The following is a 5,048-nucleotide window of genomic DNA, read 5'->3' as shown; positions in this document are numbered from 1 at the left end:
AATAATTACATGAATTTGAAAGCCTAAGATAATTTACTCAAGCTCAGTGATTCTTTATGCACTCAATACTTTAGTAAGAAAAATTTGAAATGAATATTAAATGATAAATGAAGGATATCATGGTCATTTCTTAGAAGATGAAGATAAGTCAATCCTCTTCTAACCAACAATCACTGAAAAATCAATGACCATCTTTTAGCTATTACTTTCAGCTCTCCTAACAGAAGGAAAGACTACTACTGTGTGATACTAAAAGTCAACAAGAATTTGTCTTATTCATGGTAAGAGAAAGCTAAAGTCAAATTCGATGGGAAAGAAAACCTTATGGTACAATGAATTCAACTCCATCACTTCTTCTTCTTTTTTTTTTTTTTTGGTTTTTGGGCCACACCCGGTAATGCTCAGGGGTTACTCCTGGCTATGCGCTCAGAAGTCGCTCCTGGCTTGGGGGACATATGGGACACCGGGGGATCGAACCGCGGTTCGTCCAAGGCTAGCGCAGGCAAGGCAGGCACCTTACCTCTTGCGCCACCGCCCGGCCCCTCCATCACTTCTAATAGGCGAAAATATGACACCCAAGGAGATTAATAAGCAAAGCCAACATTATTTTGTAATTTGTGACATACAAGGCATAATGCTCTTTTTTTTTTTTTGGTGCTATTTAAGATATAGAGAAGGCATAGATGTTTCATGCCTGAGAAGAAGTGATATTGGTTTTCTTTTCAAGATTCTAACTTTTCCAGAATTCTAATAAAAACTAAAAAGTAGCCTGCAAGGAATGGAAAAGTGGAAATTAGATTTGGGCCATTCAGTAAGGCACATCCTCTCTCTCTCTCTCTCTCTCTCTCTCTCTCTCTCTCTCTCTCTCTCTCTCTCTCTCTCTCTTTCTCTCTCTCTCACACTCTCTCTCTCAGAACTGTTATCTGCATTCTTCATCCTTATTTTATATATATGTTTTATATATATATATATATATATATAGTTTTCTATACATGAGGAAGGAAAGGGTGACATTATAGTTTAAATTATTTCAAACGTATCTATTAGAGAAAAAGGTAAGGGAATTTATGGGGTAAGTTTTAAGTTTTGATCTCTTAGAATATTAAAGTGATAATAATAATAAATCAAAAATAAAACTAAGAAAGTGAATAGAAGATATTAGTTTTAAAACTGAATAATAAACAGTCTATTTTTTTCTAACAGGAAAACAGAATATTATACCGGGTGAGGAAGTATAACAACATTATCAGATTCACATATCTGATAGGAAAAACTTTACCCCCAAAATGTGAATTTGAAAATTCTAAAAAAATAAGTTTCTGGCTTAGAAGAATATTATCTAAATTCTAGATACCCTAGAGTGAGAAATCTAGCAGTGATTAGATTTCAGAAATGGAGTTTCAAGTTGTCCACATGCAAGTTGGACAAGAATGTGTATTATCTATGGGGGATTTACTTATACTTCTTGACTCTACTAAACTGCACCAAATTTTCTCTTTAACATAAATAAAATAATAAAGAGCAAAAGAAAAAGACAAAAACATATATCATGGCTATCATGATTTCATGAGGTGAGAAAGGATTACACGGAGATAATTTCTCTGCAGATCTTTTTCAAATAACTTATTTGAGTTAACAAAAAAGACATATTTAGATGTTAAAAATCATTTTTCTTTTGAAAATAATTAACCAAGTATATAAAATAGTCAAAGACATAAGTGTGCTTAGTGAGTTATAATAAAGAAAAATAATTTTGTTGCATTAATTAAGGAAGGCTAAAACACAAATTAAAATTTTGGGCTTAAGTTACCCATTTCTTCTCTCCAAAGAAGAGTTAATTACACTTCTTTAGATTTTCTCAAGAGCTGCTGGAATATGCAAATGCAAATATGAAAGCAATTTTGCAATATGTAAAGTACTAGCAAATGTAATTTGATATAATTATTTGTAGATTTGATGACCTGATCCAAAAAGTGTTAACTTAAAATTTGTAAGAGATAATTACTCAGCTAAATTGATAAAGCAGGGAATAATTAAAAAATGGAAGATATATATGGAAAACATTAATTTAAGAAAAAAGTATCAGGGAAAACACCAGAGTAATATTAATAGTCTCAGATGATTGTATTCTAATGTTCAGAGATGCAAGCTTGAAATTTTTATAAAAGAGTATACAGAAACCTGGTGTGTTAATGAGATTTAAAAGAGCAATGAACATTATGTTTACCCAATGCACATCTATTAGAAGTGGTTAGAGTACAAAACAGTCTAAAAATACTTATGCAGTTTTATAAATTCTATAAAGCTACCAGAGTAAACTAGAGAGAAAGTCATTTAGGTAAGAAGAGATAAAGAGAAAACAAACATAACATAACAGAATGGGAGAAAAAGCTTGATAATGATTAGTTCTTGCTAGCCTTAACACTTCCAGTTTATGCCTGTTTTCCAAGTGTTATTGCTAAAAGTACATCTTCCACTCTCAGAAGTGTCCTGGTTTGAATAACACCATGTGGTGTTCCTGGTGGAAGGTAAATATAGCCTGCAAGCTTGGATTTCATTTATAACTTGCCATTTATAAAAGAATGCTAATTATAAAAGAAGAAAGGCTCATTGTATTTGAAGAGCATGTACCCTATTGAGTTCAACCTGGTTCCTAAACATTTTTAAAAAGAACAAATGAGAAGAGCTCAGACTAAGAAATAGCTGTGAATTTTATCATAAGGGAATCAATATACAAACTAAAACAAGAAAATGGCTTAACTGTGACATAATGTTGTATTCATTTTTATAGGTATTCCATAAAATAATGATGACTCAGCTCATCTTTAATATTGTAACAGGAAGATGTAGGATTAATAGCTAGAGTTTATGGAAAGTCAAGTTTCGGTGGATTGTAAGCAAGTTCTTTGCAATAGAGCTGTTATTAAAAAGGAATGAAGTGCTTTTATGGCTAATGAGCATGCTGTCCCTTGTTGAGTTCAGAGGCTGGCTATCTGCCAGTTATGAATGAGATAGAAGGAAATCTTACTTTCCTGGGAGTGTGTACTTTAGAATTTTGAAGACCATTTATCCCTAACTTAAATCTTGGGCAAACGAACAGTATGCCTAGTCTCAGAGTTCTCTGTATTTCAGTAAAGGCATATGGCCAATATCCATTCACTCAGAGCTATAGATTTATAAGTGAATAATAGATATTGTTTATAATGGTATAAGAAAATATTGTTTGTTAAACATGAATTTTTACCAGAGCTTTTCAGCAGTATTTCCACATATAATACTTACAATAATCCTATGGAAATGTCACTGTTATCCCTTCATAACAGAGAAAATCAGCTTTAGAGAGCTTTTAAAATGACTGAGTTATTTAAGTTAAAAATGGGTATAACATGGATCCTAATTCTAGTGAAATCAATATATTCAAGCTCATTTTTATTTTGCACTTTTATTATCCCAGCAATATATTACAGATTCCTTTAAGGATTACAGAAATGCTGTTGTTTTATCTCTTTCTAAATTTTCCACCAAAATACTATAGTATAGCTCTATACTGTAGAAAATTAAAACTGGATGATACTAGAAGAAGGTGCTATGGAGTGTCTTCTTCTCCCCCTCAAGTATGTGACCTCCTCATTGATACAGTTCCCTTCTCTCTCATATAGCTAAAATGAAACCAGTGGAAAATATTTGCCTCAAAGTACATGCTCTCTTTATAAAACAGAACTGTACTTAAAGGTCAATAGATTAACAAGAAAACACAAATAGATAATGTTCCTTATCTAGCAGTGAGAAAAACAACCAGCATTTGCTTTTGGATGGTAAGAAAACTTAGGGTTTTGGAAATTTAGGATTACTAGGTGAGATTAAAGTAGTGATGAATGCAAGGATCAAGGGTTGAAAGTCATTGAGAAACCACTTGTTCTATAATCATAGAAATATAATTATGTGAAACAGCATGTGTCTGCAGTTGTCATGCTCAGTGGGTCTTGCTCAAGTGTTTTGTTATAAAGTTTGTCCTGGTATTTCTGAAAAAATAAGTAACTTTCCCCCATTTTACCAAAATAGGAATGGGACTACAGAGACAAAATGATTTACCAGAGTCAAAAAATTGGCAACAGTGTAGTAATACTGCTTTTTCAAAACTTCTATCAGTCCAAATAGATATTATTTTCGCCCTTGAAGAGCTTTATGTATGTCTGATATAAAAATGCATGTAAAAATAGAGTTTGGGCTCTTTTTTTGTAGGGGGGTGCTTCTAGTAGAGACCAGAAAGCCTGCTTGACAAATTCTAAAAAAGCTGTAACATTTGTATTTTGGCCCTTTAGAGAAACTCTATATGAAATATGTCAATAAAACTAGTTAATTGCCATCTTTATTTGGGAGGAAGTTAATAGGACCACACCCAACTATACTGAGGACTTTCTCTTGGTTCTGTACTCAGAAATCACTCCTGTGTAGCTCAGAGAACTAAATGAAGTAGCAAAGCTCAAGCCTGGATTTTTCTCCTTAAACACTGTACCAAAACCTTTATAGAAACAAATAGATTCTTATAGAAAAGTGGCAGGCTACAAAATTAACACATAAAAATCAATGGCCTTCTTATACACCAATAATGATAGAGAAAAAATGGACATTAAAATAAAACTACCCCATTTACATTAGTATCACACAAACTCAAATATCTTGAAGTCAAGTTAACTAAAGAAGTGAAGGACATATACAAAGAAAACTACAAAAACCCTGCTTTAAGAAATAAAAGAGGACACCAGGCAATAGAGAGACATACCCTGCTCATGGATTGTCAGGATTAACATAATTAAAATGGCAATACTACCCAAAGCATTGTACATATTTAATGAGTATGCCTCTAAGGATACCCATGGTATTTTTCAAAAAAGTGGATCAAACACTTCTGAAATTCATTTGGAACAATAGACACCCATGAATAACTAGAGCAACCCTTGGGGAAAGGAGCATGGAGACATCACTTTTTCCAAACTTTAAATTGTATTACAAAGTCTAGTCATTAAAACAACTTGGTACTGGAATAA

General features: G+C 32.6%; 1 non-coding gene across 1 annotated transcript; it reads right to left on the bottom strand.

The window, feature by feature from the left end:
* Positions 1-4,242: 4,242 nt before the first annotated feature.
* On the bottom strand, positions 4,243-4,305 carry LOC126031870 (U7 small nuclear RNA). The gene has a single exon (XR_007503682.1). It is a non-coding gene; the product is annotated as a U7 small nuclear RNA (small nuclear RNA).
* Between the last annotated feature and the right edge of the window lie 743 nt (positions 4,306-5,048).

Source organism: Suncus etruscus, chromosome 15 (genome assembly GCF_024139225.1).
Source record: "Suncus etruscus isolate mSunEtr1 chromosome 15, mSunEtr1.pri.cur, whole genome shotgun sequence".
In the NCBI taxonomy this organism is placed as follows: Eukaryota; Metazoa; Chordata; class Mammalia; order Eulipotyphla; family Soricidae; genus Suncus; species Suncus etruscus.
Note: the sequence above shows the minus strand (reverse complement) of the source record. Positions and strands in the feature narration are given on the sequence as shown.